Source organism: Coenobita brevimanus, chromosome 17 (genome assembly GCF_032717465.1).
Source record: "Coenobita brevimanus isolate Jiangsu-jjx chromosome 17, ASM3271746v2, whole genome shotgun sequence".
NCBI lineage: Eukaryota > Metazoa > Arthropoda > Malacostraca > Decapoda > Coenobitidae > Coenobita > Coenobita brevimanus.
Genome location: NC_136970.1, coordinates 17,533,075 through 17,551,081, shown reverse-complemented (window position 1 = coordinate 17,551,081; position 18,007 = coordinate 17,533,075).

Sequence of the window (18,007 nt, the reverse complement as noted above, 5' to 3'; positions counted from 1 at the left end):
AGTCTTTCACCCTCCATCCTCTCCACATGGCCAAACCACCTCAGTGTGTTCCTCATAACGCTTCCTATCACATCCACATCCACACCACAACGCTCCTTTATATCCTCATTCGTCAGCCTGTCTCTCAATGTGACTCCACAGGCTCCTCTTAAATAACTCATTTCCACTGCTCTCACTCTTGACTTGTGTCCTTCCAACAGCGTCCAAGCTTCGCTTCCATACGTTAGAGTTGGTATCACAATTCTGTCATGTAGTAACTTTTTCACTTCCATGCTCACTTCCCTGTTTCTTATCACTGCTTTCAAAGAACCAGCAACCTTTCTTCCCTGCTGTATCCTTTCAAGCACATCACCCTCCAAACCTCCATCCTTACTCATCACACTACCCAAGTACTTAAACGTACTCACATTTTCCAATTCCTCACCATCCAACCTCGCTGTACATTCACTGACTTCACCTCTCTCAAAGACGATCACTCTACTCTTCCCTACATTCACCTTTAGATTCCGTTTCTTACACACTCTCCCAAACTCATCCACCAAGCCTTGCAGCTCCCCTTCGTCTTCACTCAACAACACAGTATCATCTGCAAACAACAGTACAGGGAGTTTCCAAACACTATCCTCTCTCACCAGGGACACTCCAACATCCACTACCCTAACTTGTACCTCTTTTATTACCCCATCCATGTACAGATTGAACAACCACGGAGACATGACACATCCCTGTTTCAACCCAACTTTCAAAGAGAAAAATTCACTTAGTTCACCATCCACACGCACTGCAGCCTTCGCACCATCGTACATACTCTTCACAGCATTCAACAACTTCCCATCTACTCCATATATTCTTAACACTTTTCATAATCTTTGTCTATCCACCCTGTCATATGCTTTCTCCAAATCCATGAAAGCCGCATACAACTTCTTTCCCTTCTCTAGAAACTTTTCCACTAAAGATCTAAGAATGAATATCTGATCTACACAACCTCTTCCCTTCCTAAAGCCTCCCTGTTCTTCTCCAACTAATTTCTCTGTTCTTTCTCTAACTCTGTCAATAAGTATCCTACCATACACTTTTCCTGTTATACTAAGAAGACAAATGCCCCTATGATTACCACACACTTCTTTTTCCCCTTTTCCTTTGTACAAGGGAATAATTATACCTGACTTCCAATCCTCCGGGACTCTACCTTCCTCCCAGGCCAATCTGCACATCTTCCACATCCATTCTACTACTATCTCTCCCCCATGCTTCAGCATTTCACCACACACTCCATCAATTCCTGGGGCTATCCCCAATTTAACCTTCTCCATTGCTTCCACAACTTCTATCCTACTGATTTCTTCCTGTCTTCTCACCTCCCTCCTTCTCCCAGCCATTCCCCAGCCACTTATACTCGCATTACTTCCATCCTCTATGTTCAAGAATTCCTTAACCCCTAAAGCGCGGCCATCGATAGCCGATCCCCCCCCCTGTGGCGGGGTTGTATCGCGGTCTGAGTACCTGTAGGAAAATATTTGCCAAAAATCAGAGATTAATCCTAGAACATTATAATTTTTATGGCAGATAGTACTTACATTCAGCTTTCTCCAGAGACAGGTTCTGAGCCTTCGTGGACTACCCAAGGACTTGTGGAGACTTGCAAATTTGGGATACAAAATCTTCACTTTCACACCTCCAGCAACCCGGTTTCCCCTCTACCACAGCCTCAATCTGTCACAGTACACTTTATACTAGAACGTACAGGTAGTTTGGAATCCGTATTTGTACAATAAGCACTGAAAATAAGGCTAAAGTCAACGGAGCGTGCGGCCGACATGCAGCGCGGCAGCGGTCTTCCCGTCACTGAACAAACATTTCCCTTTTCACAGCTAAAAACACGTATACTACATTATTTTCCATCATAGTACTTCCCAAAGGCTCGCTTGGCACTGTTACGGCCATAAAAATCACTGTCACTGCCAGTATTGTGAAGCGGGAATGAGAAAGACCACCGCGGCCCGATTTTATTCTGCCTTACGCCAGTCACTTTATTCTCGCTCCTGTCGGCCACTAGCACTTCATTTCTATCGCTCACTTTCACTCTAGCTGTCAGTTTAGTGCCTAATTCATCACTGTCACTGTCATTACTTATAAAAATAATATTTCCTACACACCAAACTGTCACTGTCATAACATAGAGTAGAAAAATATGCTTTCAACTTCTTACACTGGAGTGATTGTCACTCTGATTCTATACTTATATTATTACTATGTACAATAATTTACTCTGAAATCACTGTCACTGCTTTTACAACTACATACACTAATTTACACTCAACTGACTGTCACTGTCAGTACGTACAAGAAAACTAAACACTAGTATCACTGTCACTCTCAGTATTATTTACATATTTCCACCCTTATTTTCAATATCTACTCAGGCTGTGGTAGTCAAAGAAACACGGGTATGCGCACAGGGGAATCTGACGCTCTTTGCACTGCAAGGAGGTGCGTCTAAAAGTTCGTTCTTGTCGGTTTGTGTGGCTGCAAACATAGCACCTCCTCAGTGCTTTCCCCCTCTTGGCAGTGCTAGGCAGTGGCTCCAAGCGGTGTCGCTGAAGGTAGTCCTGGCACTGTAGGCGGTCTGGAGGTGTCTGTGAGTGGCGCCTGGCACCTGATGGCAGTACCTGCCCAAAACGCTGAAGCAGCTGGTAGACACAAGTCTTTGAAAACCGCCTGAGAGAGTAGTTAGCTGGCTTCCTGTTCTTGATCTTATACAGGATGAAGGCGTTCAGCATGCACATATCCAGCAAGTGTAAGAACACCTTCCTGTACCAACGCCGGTTCCTCCTCAGGCAGTCAATCTCTCCGATCATCATATCGGACTTGTCCACCAGCCGCATATTGACGTTGTAGTCAATTACAGCATCAGGCTTCATCACAGGATCGCCAGTCCTTCTGTCGACCTTCCCTGTGGCTTGCATTTCCCCCTTGTGGACTGTGGTGAGCATATTGACGATCCTCTTGTCGTGCCACCGTATCGCCAGCATCTCTGATTTCTTCAGGTGCACGTCTCCCCACTTTGATCTTCCAGCCTCGGGGAAGGCAGGGTAGTGTGCCCTATTGCTCCTGACAGTGCCACAGGATCCGACGCCGTGCTCCGAAAGGTACTTGGCGAGTTTGGGTGCTGTATAATAATTGTCCGTATACAGGACATGATTCCCGCCGAAGTACTTTTCCAGAAGCACTTTCATCACAGAGCCAGAGAACAAGGGGGTCGGTCTTGTCCAAGTCCACATTGCTGGTGGTGTAGATAACAAAGTCTAGGATGAACCCCATCTTGCAGTCGCACAGCACGAAAAACTTTATTCCAAAGCGGTGGCGTTTGTTAGGAATATACTGCACGAACCGAAGACGGCCCCTGAACAAAACCAAGGACTCGTCGATCACTACTTTCTTGAAGGGCCGAAGGAACGTCATAAACTTGTCCTTGATCATGTTCAGGATTTCCCTCACTTTCCATAGGGGGTCAGTCTGGGAAGGCTCAACGTTGTTTGCGAAGTGAAGGTACGTCATGAGTTGTCTGAAACGATCCCGAGTCATGTACTTGTTGAAGATGGGTGTGGGGCAAAGGTCGTCAGCACTCCAGTACTCCTCGAGCTTGTGCTTCCAGTTATGTGGCATCAGAAGCATCAAGCCGATGAATACAAATAGTTCCCGGATCATCACAGGAACCCATGCTGCCATCCGTGACGTGGATGGCGTTGCACCTTCACCTTCACGAACTGCAGCACATTGTCCTTCGTACCGGTTGGTCTCGGTACAAATCTGCTGCATGACTTCGTCATCCAGGAAGGCCAACAGGTAGTCCAAGCATTCACCACCCTCAGGGACAGGGAAGTCAGCCTGGATCCCACGCCCAGTGGAATCAAAGGGCAGATCCTCTGGCACAAAATCAGAGCCCTCAGACCACACGAAGGCATCCAGAGTGCCCTGCCTAGGTTGGGAGTGGGTGGGTGCGTCGGAGGATGAGGCAGGCCGTGTGGCAGTGGGTGAGGCAGGCGATGAGGCAGTGGGTGAGGCAGGCCATGTGGCAGTGGATGAGCTAGGTCGGGCCTGTGCGGTTGTGGTGGTGGTGGGGAGAGTGGGAGAAGGTTCAAGGTCACTCGCAGTAGGCTGGGTGGTGAGTTGCCTAGTGCGATAAACCTTACTACTAATTTTAGCACTAGGAGACACTTTCCTACTCATGCCAGGACGAACACGGGGCCTACGGAAACCTCTACGAATACCAAACTGCCTACTTCCCTTGTGAGGTGGTGAAGGAGACTCCGAAGACTCAGGAGAAAGCACACAGATGAAGATGACGAGAGAATGGGGCTAGGGGTGTGAGGCGGTCTGGCGGCGGCGTGACCTGAGGTTGGGGACAATGGCTGGCCTGAGGAGAACAATGACTGGGAACCGGGGTCACAACTTTGCTTCTTCTTGGTCCCCTTGCCATACGCCACTCCCTTCTGCACTGGAGCCTAGCCTGACGAGGTTCTAGGCACACCAACTGTCTCTTCCTGCACCTCAGACTCAGCACTCGATAAAGTGTCTGATTCAGCAAGGCTCGACAACACCGGAACGTCACTACCGTAGTCCATAGAGGCTTTCAGTAATTCTAGGCCTAAAGCAGACTCACTCAGGCCCTTTCCACTCCATAGTAAGGGTTTTGAAGGGGTAGAGGTCACAAAGCCCTTTTTCGGAGGGCTTGAAGGCACTGACTCGGAAGAGCTAGAATTCGACATAATGTCACCTTGAAAGCCTGCGGTAAACTGACATTAAACAGGGGCAAACTGCGCCAAAAAAAGCTAGTGTGACAACTGGGGAAACAAGCATTTCCAATTAGCATAAACTGCTTGCAAGAGGAAAGCGCAGATTGACATTTCTGAGCAGTCTGCGCGCTGCCATATATCATGGCGAGGGTGGCCGGGCCGCGGTGGGGGGGTGGGTAAAAAAAAAGATACTTGGCAACAATGGAGGTCAGTGGTACAAAGGTCAAGTATGCTAATAGTAGCTAAAGGGTGGCGGTACTGATAAACAATACCAGCTTGAACCTGCTTGCCCGCGTTTATTCAAAATTAACTCGAATCGCAAACGCGACGATCTGCCATTATGTCCTTTTCGGCGAGCGTCGCAAATGCGACGCCCCGCGTTTTAGTGGTTAAAGTGTTCTCTCCATCTGCTCACTTTTTCTCCCTTCTCCACTAGTAATCTACCATTTTTATCTTTCACTCCCCTGCTAACTTCACTTCCACCCTGTCTTACTCTTTTCACCTCTTTCCAGAACATTTTCTTACAGTCCCTCCACTTTACACTCAAATTCCTTCCAAAATCCTCATCCACTCTCTTCTTTCTCTTACTAATCTTTTCACCTGTCTCTTTCTTTCTACATATAACTCTCTTTTCCGCCTCTCAACTTCTTCTACGCCCCTATTTCTCATCCATTCATTGTATGCTTTCTTATTTTGTGCCACAGCCTGTCTCACATCTTCAGTCCACCACGCTGTTCCTTGCACCCCTCTCCGTCTTCTCTTCCTTCCACACACCACATCACATGCTGCACATATTTCTTCTGTAAATATCCTACACACACCTTCCAAGTCTCCCATCTGCTCCAATTCATATTTGCTCAATCGTTCCTCCACTTCTCTCTTATACTCTGCCTTTTTCTCATCCTCTTGTAACCTTTCCACTCTCCTTGCAACTACTCCTTCCTCTCGTCTTTCCCTTCTTCTATTCCTCTATCTTACTTGAATCCTAATTCTGGCCACCACCAAGTAGTGGTCAGAAAGTCCACTCCCCCAACCTCTATAAGCTCTTGCATCCATTACACATCTTCGCATCCTTTCACCCACACACACATAATCAATCATTGCCTTCCTTTCATTCAGTTCACCACCCACCCTTCTCATCACTTGCCATGTATACCTGTGGATCATTTTATGCCTGAAGAGGGTATTGGCTATCACCAACCCCCTCCCAGCACAAATGTCCACTAACGCACTCCCATTCTCATCTATCTCAGCAGGCACACCCCACTCACCAACTATTCCATCCACCTTCACATTCCCTACTTTACCATTCATATCACCAATCAAAAACACTCTCTCATTCCTTCCAGAATTTTCCATGCACACCAGAACTCTTCTCTCACTCTTCTATCACGATCTTGCGTTGGCGCATACACACACACAATCGCCCACATTTGTATTCCAACTTTCAACTTTACCCACACAATCCTTGACCCAACCGATCCATACTGTCTTATGCTCTTCTTCCATCTTTTACGCACAACTATACATACTCCTTCCTTTGCTCTCTCATTCTCACCTACTCCTGCACATATACCCCATCCATACTCCTATTCTCTCACACTTTCTCCTCTCCATTTTGTTTCAGTTATTCCACATACATCCACTTTCGCACCCTCAAGCACCTGGACAGTCTCTCTCTCTTTCACCTCATCATTCGCTCCTCTTACATTCCTTGTACCCATTACCAAGTCCTTTGTCCGCTCCTGGGTCGTCATCGTTTGGTCAGTCCTTGTCCGAGGCTTCTTGTTTGTTTTTTTAGTTAGTTGTTTTCCGGGGAGGGGCACTAACCCTCTGCCAACCCTTTTAGTCGCCTTTTACGACAAGCAGGGATACTGGGGGAGTATTCTTGAAAAAACCCCTACCCCCAGGAGGTTATTACTGTTATCTATCTATCTATCTATTGCCAGATGCCTCAATCCCGTTTGGGGTGGCCACAAACAAATCGCCTCCAAGTCGCCCTGTCTCCCGCCATTTCACTCCCCTACTCCCAGCTCACACCTCCCCCTCTCATATACCTCTCCACCCCATCCCTCCATCTCATCCTCGGCCTCCCCCTCCCTCCCCCCACCCCACCCACACACCCCCCCGCCAGCCCCCCACCCTCCACCCCCTCCACACTGTTATTATTATTATTATTATTATTATTATTATTATTATTATTATAAAAATTAAAAGAATAATAACAACACCAGTACTACTACTACTACTACTACTACTACTATTATTACTACTACTACAACAACTACTACTACTACTATTAACAGTAATAAGAAAAACAATAACAATACTAATACTTTTACTCCATAAAGTGATATGGGCATTTTTATATAAAATTAAAACTGGAAACCTACAAGATTACATTTACATTATTTCAAACTATGCGTGATCAAACCTGACCTTACCCTGCAACGTCTACGCTTGATCTGTTGTGCTCACATATTGCAACTTTTGTCAAGAGAGGTCCGTCATCCCATCCAATAATTTTGATTAAAATCAGAGTAGAACTATTCGTTCTAGCACGTGAGATTAATTCCTGCCTTGATATCTCAAAGTATTTTTACCCGATTTTAACGATATTTAGTGGACGTGTTGAGGAGTAGCCCACGGGGATTATCCCAGTGTTTCAAAATCATCTTAAAGATAAGTCTCAAAACGCATGATAAAGCTTCACTTTACCCCGCAACCTTGAAGTCTAACCTATTATGCTCAAATCTCGTAAGTACTGTATGGAGGAACCATCAACCATTCCACAGAATTTGGTAACAGAATAACACTATACGTTTTGGCACGACAGGAACTGTTCCCGCTGTGCCAGAACCATTCTTTAGACCGGCTTAAGAATAGTTTCAGACTTAAAATAAGGAAGAATTTTTTGTCTGAGTTCAACCTAAAGTGATAGTGTCTTGAGGGGTAGCCCATGACAATCCCGCCTGTTCTTCAGAATCATATCTTAAAGATTATTATCACAACGCAGGATCAAACTTGACTTATATACCTTGCAATGCCAGTGTTTAGCCTATTGTGCTCAAATCTCTTAACTACTCCCATGAGGGGTCTGTCAAGCCATCTGCCAAATTTTGTAAAACCTGGAGTAAACTTTGTTTTCGCACTCCCGGAACTACTCTCTTGGGGTGGGAACTATGAAATTAACCCCTTAACCGCGGGGCGTCACTTTCGTGATGCTTGGCCACAATGGATCATACCGCGGGGCGTCACTTTTGTGATTCTGTGTTATTTTGAATTATCCCGGGCTCTCAAGTGGTGGCTTGTATCATCTATCAGTACTGCCAATGTCCAACACTAGTCAGCACTCCAAATCTCATCTGTACTCCCATCCATTGTTGACAATTTAGCGATTTTACCCCCTTCGTGACTCCCCTCCCTACCTGCCCTCCATTACCCTCTCCTCTCACCTCCCACGCCGCACTGCGCTATACAAACTTGCCCCTGATTTTTCCACAGATTTCATCCATTGAAATAAGCCCTATGCCCTATACTTATACCAAATAATATATACCAAAAAAAAAAAAAACAGGTAAGTGATAGTGTTATACACCAGAAATTGGCTAATTATCACCTGACAAAACCTCACGTGCATTCATTCGCTACATTACCACGGTAATTTCCCCTTTGATTTATGCTTTGTAATCGATGTCTGTAATAAAAATATATATCAGAAAGGAAGGGAGAATCCTAACTGACATTTACATTCACCTGGAACTACCTATTTCTTTATTTATTGCCGAGATTTTCTACCTATAAAAAATTAGCCTGTAAGTTAGCAGCAGTCAGCCTAAAGTGTCATTGTCAACCCTTCCCTTCTGAGATAAGCCGCGGCATTTAGTTCCTTGTCCTCCGCTGTAGAGAAACCATGTCGCACTCGTGCCCCGCCATTCCTGCCGCTTCTGCGCCCATTGCAAAGGGCCCCATGACCTCTACTCCTAAGAAAAGTGGTGAGGCAAGCAGGAAAGGCCTTAGTGACTCTGCAGTGGCACGTGAACTGGCAGAATTGTCCATGATAATGATGGACAGTGACTATGACGATTCGGGTGAATCGTGTGATGAGCCGGGTGAGGTTATCGCACCAGAAACAGCAACAACGAGTGCTACAGTAAGTGAATCAGTGTCTAGCTCCAAGGGAAAGGAGCCTTTAGTGCAGCAAGGACAAGAATTTGGGAAGGGAGTGAAAAGGCGGCATGTTAGCCCCAGAACAATGCCCCCATGTGACCCAGCCCACCATGAGTCACGAGTGCATTCACCTCCCGTTCCCCAGGCCCCGCTTTACTCATCTCTTCATCATCGTCGGCTGAGTTATCTCCGGAGTCTTCGTCGTCGGAGTCACCACCAGCATCAACAGTGAAGGCAGGCCGTAGAGGTAGAGGTAAATCAAGGAGAGTGAAAAGTAGTGTAGCTAGTAGGGTAAGGGCTGCTAGTGCTGTACGGCAACCTAGGGTCAGTGAGAGTGACCTTGACCGAGATAAACCTCCCTCACAGCCAACCTCCACCACCACCACCACCACCACCCGCCCTACACCGCCATGACAGGGAATCCTGGACGCCTTCGCGTGGACGGAAGGGTCAGATTTTGTCCCCGAAAATCTAGTTTTTGATGAGAGCTCCTCAGGAGTTCAGCCTGCCTTCACTATGGACGAAAATGCTGAGTGTGTCGACTACCTTTTGGCCTTCCTAGATGACGAAGTCATGCAGCACATATGTGATGAAACCAACAGGTATGAATCACAACGTGCTGCAAGTGGTACAGGTGCAGCCAAGATGCAACAGTCCATGCTGGGAGTGCAGGAGCTGTATGTGTTCTTTGCCCTCATGCTTCTCATGCCACACTCCAAGAAGCATGAGTTGGAAGAATACTGGTCCATGGACCCCTTACTACCCTCACCCACCTTCAATAAGTACATGGCCAGAGATCGCTTCCTGAACATCGTGGGAAACCTGCACTTTGCTGACAGCGATGTACCTTCCCAAACCAACCCACTCTGGAGGATCCGGGAGATTCTGAGCAGAATGAAGGATAAGTTCATGTCATTCTTCCACCCCTTTCAGAAGGTTGTCATTGATGAATCCTTGGTTTTCTTCAGAGGACGTCTTCGGTTTGTTCAGTACATTCCAAGCAAACGCCATCGCTTTGGAATTAAGTTCTTTGTACTGTGCGACTGTAAGACGGGGTACATCCTTGACTTCGTCATATATTCAGCCAGCACTGTCGATCTCGATAAAACACACCCCCTTGGCTTCTCAGGCTGTGTAGTGAAAGTGCTCCTAGAAAAGTATTTTGGTGGGAATCATGTGCTGTATACAGACAACTACTATACAGCACCGAAACTTGCCAAATACCTTTCTGAGCACGGCATTGGCTCCTGCGGCACTGTGAAAAGTAATCGTGCCAACTTCCCCAAATTCCCAGAGGCGGGAACCTCGCAGCGAGGAGACTTGCACCTACGCAAGTGTGAGAAGATGCTGGCAATACGGTGGCATGACAAGAGGGTCGTGCACATGCTCACCACCGTACATAAGGGCGAGATGAGAGACAGTGGGAAGGTCGACCGTAGGACAGGCGAACCTGTGATGAAACCTGATGCTGTGTTGGACTATAATATCAACATGCGGCTGGTGGACAAGTCCGACATAATGATTGGTGAGATCGACTGCCTCAGGAAGAATACTAGGTGGTACAGGAAAGTTTTTCTGCATCTCATAGATATGACGATGCTGAACGCCTTCATCCTGTACAAGATGAAGGTCAAGCCACCCAAGTCCTTCTCCCTGAGGTTGTTCGCCAGGACTTGTGTCCAGCAGCTGCTGGAAAGATATGGTAGGGTGCAAGCAGCAACTCCAAGGCGCCATCCAGTAACACTTCCCGACCGACTTGAGCAGAGGGCGTATATGGATCAGCACAGACTTGAGCTAATGCCTGCCACAGGGAAAAGGAAGGCTGCAATTCGCAGGTGTCAGGTATATGCTCATACCACACGCCGCACACCTGAGCATAAACACACCTCTTGGCAGTGCGCTGAGTGCCAGGTTCCCCTCTGTGTTACCTGCTTCTTCGATTACCACAGCCAGAAGCAGTTCTAACAGTGCAAGTGTGGAAGCAGAATTATTTGGAAATAATGTGTAAATAATGTGTAAATAGCAGGTGAAAGCAATGGATGTTCAGTTCATATGATTGAACAGTGTATTATAGTTTTATCTTACTGAAACTGACAGTGAATAACATAGTGTAAGTAAAATAGCAGGGTAAATATTGAAAATAGAATAGAAAATGTAAATAGTAATGTAAGTAATTAGTAATATAAGAATATGAGTACAAATAATTTATGTTATAACAGTGAAAGTGAATCCGTGGCTCTCTACGTATTTTACTGAATGAAAAATTGAATGACTTCAGTGACAATACTCTGATACGACTGAAGGAAACTTATGGAGAAAGACTCCAGATATATATATATATAAGTGTGATATAGTAATAGAAATATAAAGTGTGAGGGGTTTTATGAATAATAAATGACAGAGTGCCTACGGCGAACTAGCGCAAGTGCGACCATCAGACGCGCTCGTAATTTCCATTGCTTTCAGTGTTTTTTTTTTTTTAGTATGGATCCCAAACTACTTGAAAATTGTAGAATAGTGTTTATAGTGTTTGTATCTGGCTGTGGTAATCATATTACGGGTTGTCGGGAAGTGTAAAGTGGAGACTTCGTTACCCTACTTCAGAGGTCTCCACAAGTCCTACGGTAACCGACGAAGGCTCAACAATCATTCCAGGAGAAAGCTGAAGGTATGTGCCATAAGAATATGTAATTTTATTATTCTAGGACTAATAACTGATTTTTGGCAAATATTTTTTGAGAGTCTGTTGGAGCCCAAATAACCCCGCGGGACACGCAAGTCATTGGTAAACAAGCCCGCGGTGTAGGGGTTAAGGGACGTGAGAATAGTTCAGGACATAATATAGCGATCAGTTTTTATCCGATCGTACCCAGATTTGGTGGAGGTGTTGAGGGGTACATCACTATCAACACTACAAGGTTTCAGAAACACCTTAAAGATCAACGTCGCAACGCTTGAAGAAGTTTTACCTTACCCCGTAAACTTCTTTTTGAGATATCGTGTGGACAAACAAATATACAGGTAGACAAAAGGGGTGAATACACAGCCTACCGCAAGTCCGTAGGCGGAGGTAAAAATATATTTGCTGTTACAGGTAGACAACTTTTAGAGAGAGAGAGAGAGAGAGAGAGAGAGAGAGAGAGAATAAAAAACACCCTGTCATCGCATTCTACCCTGCCTCTAATCACCGTACCTCACACACAGTAATGATAGAAATGGTATGGTATTTTTGTCGGCCAACTGTGCACCTGGCTGGTTAATTAATGTAATGGCCAGGGCAGGTGTGAAAGCTAAATGACAATGCCATTCACACCAGGACAAATTATAAATCCTTGAATGTGTACCAATACGTGTTGTGTTTCAGTTTTTTTTTAGATAAAACGACCGTCAAAAATTGGTGTGCGTCTCTGCCTTAACGGTCTCAGCTTTAAGAACTGATCACAATTCAGTTCTGTCTACTACAGTCTTGCCAGAAGGAGTTTTTCACTATTAATTTTTGGCATGTGTTTCCAGCATCGTATTTTCTGCTTAATAGGACAGAACAAATATGATCCAGGTAATCAGGAACAACTGGATTCTCTAATGATATTGTAACCGTGAGGTTTATAATACCCTAGTTTACGCTCAGTTCCTCCAGTATTAACTTGTCTGATGGATGATGAGGACGATGGTGATATGATGCACGGCAAGCTGAGTAAACAAGGCGGCCAAAGCCAAACAAACGAAAAGTATTTTGCATAGATAAAAATATAGAGGAGTGCGTTAAAGTAAAGTAAGATATGTCAGAGTTACTTCAGCAGACAAAATGGGAATAGTCTGCCTGGATAAGATGCAAAGCAGGATATTTATATGAAAGCTGTTGCAAGGCAGAAACTGTTTAGCTAGGTGTGCAAAGTTATGTGAAGAATATACCAAGAAAAACAGAAAAATGAGAACTAGTTTATGGATGGAAGTAAATGGACCCGAGTTGACTTTATTATACATATTACAAGATTAGGAGAGAAAACCAAAAACTTGCGGAGAAAAATTAAAATTAAGTATTAATCTGACAAACTTAATAGAGGATCATTTTTTACTTTAACTATATTATCAGTGTCAGGAGAGTAGTGTGCGGAGCAGGTAACTCAGGTGCAGCACTACTGGTTCTTTTACTTTAACATGGCCTATATTTTCGTCCTTTTGCAGCTTATTTCACATAGTTCAATGGCGAAGTAAGACAAAAGTAAGATTCTGCATCCATTCCACGGCACATCTTCGTGATTATCTTCATATTTCAGTGTTAATCTAGTGTTACAACTCAGTATTCAAGATGGAGCAGTGGCAATATTGGACCAGGTTAAAGCAAAGAGTATTGTGGTGTAACTGGTGTTGTATCAGAAGCCTGGAAAATGAGGGTGAAAGGAAACACCAACCCACACACAATGGTGACGGACCAGCGTGGGGGAGAAGGGTGGCATGTGTAAAAAATATACACTGGATAAACAAGAAACAGAAATGACGTTTATCGCAACAGAAAGAAAGAAACGCAAGAAAACACAGACACTACCACACATTCTCTTTCTCTCTCTCTCTCTCTCTATTTCACAGTATATTCTCTACGTCTTCTTCCAGTTTCCGTCCACCTCACACTTACACACACAGTATTACACACTCCCTCTCAGTGATCCCTTTCCCCCCTCCCTCTCTCTCTCTCTCTCTCACACACACACACACACACACACACACACACACACACACACACACTTTCAGTATACTGGGTGGATAATGTGGTCACATGTGTGCTTCTGTGATAAAGGTAATGAATAAGGCGAGGGTTTTGGAAGGCTAATGTGAGGCAGGCAGGGAGAAAGAGCGAGGCAAAAAAGGCGCAACGTAACACGAGTGGAAGGGGGGATACGAAGGAATATAACAATCAGTTTTGTAAAACTTCTTCCATCACATCCTCTCCACCCCATACCCTTCTTCCAACTCTCCCTCCTTCCCCTTTTCCTAATCATTTCTCCTCATTTTCTACCCATCGACTTATTCACTCACCTAACTTTCAGCCCTTCATTCTCTCAGTCGGCCATAAGGTGCACTAAGAATATGAATAATAGTGTCGGCTGGAGTCATACGTCAAGATTTATGTGGAGAGAGAGAGAGAGAGAGAGAGAGAGAGAGAGAGAGAAGCTGACTCCATCCCTTACACCACCTCACTTCGTGCCTGTTAAATATCACTGCTATCCCTCACACCACCTCACTTCCTGCCTGTTAAATATCACTGCCATCCCTCACACCACCTCACTTCCTGCCTGTTAAATATCACTGCCATCCCTCACACCACCTCACTTCCTGCCTGTTAAATATCAATGCCATCCCTTACACCACCTCACTTCCTGCCTGTTAAATATCACTGCCATCCCTCACACCATCTCACTTCCTGCCTGTTAAATATCACTGACATCCCTCACACCACCTCACTTCCTGCCTGTTAAATATCAATGCCATCCCTCACACCACCTCACTTCCTGCCTGTTAAATATCACTGCCATCCCTCACACCATCTCACTTCCTGCCTGTTAAATATCACTGACATCCCTCACACCACCTCACTTTCTGCCTGTTAAATATCACTGACATCCCTCACACCACCTCACTTCCTGCCTGTTAAATATCACTGCCATCCCTCACACCACCTCACTTCCTGCCTGTTAAATATCACTGCCATCCCTCACACCACCTCACTTCCTGCCTGTTAAATATCACTGCCATCCCTCACACCACCTCACTTCCTGCCTGTTAAATATCACTGACATCCCTCACACCACCTCACTTCCTGCCTGTTAAATAACACTGACATCCCTCACACCACTGCACTTCCTTGCTGAACAGACTGAGGGTTTATTGAATTACCATCGTTCTATGTAGTTTATTTTACTCTTGGAAAGATATTTTAGATTGTTCTCCACTCTCTCTCTCTCTCTCTCTCTCTCTCTCTCTCTCTCTCTCTCTCTCTCTCTCTCTCTCTCTCTCTCTCTCTCTCTCTCTCTCTCTCTCTCTCTCTCTCTCTCTCTCTCTCTCTCTCTCTCTCTCTCAATGCTGGCCACGTCCCACCCTCCTAGACGCTTGAGGAGGCACTGAACCACCACAAATTATATCAGGTTCACGTACTGGACACCTGAGGCTTTGTTTGTGTTGGGGGGATTTTTGAGAGAAACGACTACAAAGAGAAGAGAGAGAATAGGCAGCAGAGCAGACAGAAAGTGTGAAGGGAGAGGAAGAAAGACAAGAAAAGGAGGAAACATGATGTGATGAAGGGCATACTGCAGGAAGGTCTTATGTATTGCTGCCTAATTAGACTCGAAAGGTGAAAGTGAGAGAAAGAATGTGTGTTTTATTATTATGATGATGATGACCATGGGAAAAATGGGATGGATAGAATAAGGTAAGTGAAACAGAAATACAAGGAGAATGAAAAGTTATTGATAACGAGTGCATTAAGTATTGACATCCAATACAAAGTCTCTACCGGATGACAACCATACATATAGTATGCAGTTGACTCTGGGAGTAGATGTCTGGTTGTTGCATGCGACACACCGTCATGGTATGAGGAACAATTGTGTGAAGTTACATCAAAGTCCGTCCACGCATGTGGAAATAACTGAGAGGACACGATATTGCAAACGAACGGCACCCGACCTTGTTTGAGCCTCAAGTGTGACCTTGACCTTAGGAGTAGATGGTTGGTTGTTTTGCGTGACATACCATCATGGTATGGGGAACAAATGTGTAAAATTACATCAATATCTGTCCATACAGGTGGAAGTTTTTCAGTGGACACGAATGTAGGTATGGCTCTTAAGAATGAAAGGACCCGAGCATGTTTGAACCCCAAGCGTGACCTTGATCTTGAAAATAGATGGCTGGTTGTTGCTTGCGACACACTGTCATGGTATGGGGAACAATCTGTGACGTTCTATCAAAATCTGTCCATGCATGTGGAAGATACAGTGCAGACACAAAATTGGAGACGGACTGACGTACTGACGGAATCGGGCAAACCTGGAGTCCCCCCGGTTTAACCGGTAAGGGACTAATACAGGGAGAAATATGCGATAAGGGAAAATTAACTGAAGATTTAAAGAAAAGAAGCAAGAATAAGAAGGAAGTGGGATTAAGCTGATCTGCATTGTAAAAGAACAGTGTTGTACTGCGTATGGTGGTGCTGTATTTGCGGTGCAGGTAGTTTTTGGGTCTGGAGCAGCCACGTCACACACACGGTCACACCACAATAGTGCTTCTAACCCCACGGCACTGCACCAACTAAGCACGGCCAGTCAGTCTTCCCTCACTGTATCACGAACGGACCAATATTGCGCAGACCATTACCTGCCAACCTTACCCAGACGTAAAAGTGTCTTTCCCTTCCACCACAATACCATCACCTGCCAGCCTTACCCAGACCTAAGAGTGTTCTCCCTTCCACTGCAATCCCACCACCTGCCACCTTTACCTAAGGGCAAGAGTGTCCTTTTCCACCACATTACCACAACCTGCCATTTTTACCTAAGCATGTGAGTGTCCTTTCCTTCCACCATAATATGAAATTCACGATATAACATACCTCATTTACTCCTCTACAGAATTCGTTTCTCGTGCTCCAACTCCAGGACTGTCATAAGTACATCTGACAAAACAAACCTGCAATGATGAAAACTGACACCGAAATGGAAAAGAGAATGAACTGACGTCTGCCTAATGGAAAGACACACCAAAGCTCAAAAGGATATACGAAATAAATGACATCCACACAGAAAAATACCTGGATGAATAGAGAAGAAAAGAGAACAAATAAACAGCATGAAAGGAATGAAGTGAGAGATCGGAGGCAGAGAAGAAGAAAAACTCTGAAATGAAAGAAGAAATACATGGAATGAGGAAAAAGAACTGAGCAGATAATACAGAAAGGAGAGGATGGAGGGTGAGAGACTGACGAAGAGAGTGTATGTGAGTGAGGTGGAGGGGGGAAGAGGGAGGGGGAGGCCGAGGATGAGATGGAGGGATGGGGTGGAGAGGTATATGAGAGAAGGGGGTGTGAGTTGGGAGCAGGGCAGTGAAATGGAGGGGGACAGGGCGACTTGGAGGCGATTTGTTTGTGGCCACCCCAAACGGGATTGAGGCGTCTGGCAATAGATAGATAGACAGAGAAGGAAAGAGCGCAAAATAAAAGAGAGAGTAGGTACAAGAGTGAAATTGAGAGAAACAAGAGTAGGAATGAGGGGAACAAGACAAGAAAACAAAACAGGCAAATGAACGGTTGGCGGGAGAAGGGAAAACATAACGGAAAAGGGATATATCATGGAGAAAGACCACTGAACGGAAAATCAAAGGCAAACAGAGAGAATAATAAACTGGAAGAGGGCAAGGAGACATCAATAGTAAAAAAAAAAAAGGAAAATTAGCTAAAACTAAGGTTCAGAAACTGGAACATACGAGACAAAAAAGAGTGGGTAAATAGAAATAAGAAAAGAATAAGAAACAGATAAAGGAAAAGGAAAGAGTAAGTGTGAAGGAAACGCAGAGAGAAGGGAAGGTAGACGATGATGATAAGACTACAAAAGGAGAAAGTGAGGAAGAGGTAATGAAGAAGACTGCGGAAGGGAAGGGAGAGAGCTAGTTTTGTCAATGACTAAACATTTTACATATATATATATATATATATATATATATATATATATATATATATATATATATATATATATATATATATATATATATATAAGGAATTACCATATGATTTTGAAAAAGTGCTGATCAGAACTTGCTTCTGTTCTAGCTAGATTATTCATACTATTCATACGAACTTCTTCATTTCCTAATTCTTGGAAAGAAACCAATATCCACTCAGTTCCAAACAGAGGAAGTTCCTCTGACCCTTATGATTACAGACCAAAAGCTATCACGTCTTCTCTTGGTAAAGTATTTGAAATTGCAATGAATAAGCACTTAGTTATACATCTTGAATCCAACAACTTAGTTAGTGACAGAGAGTATGG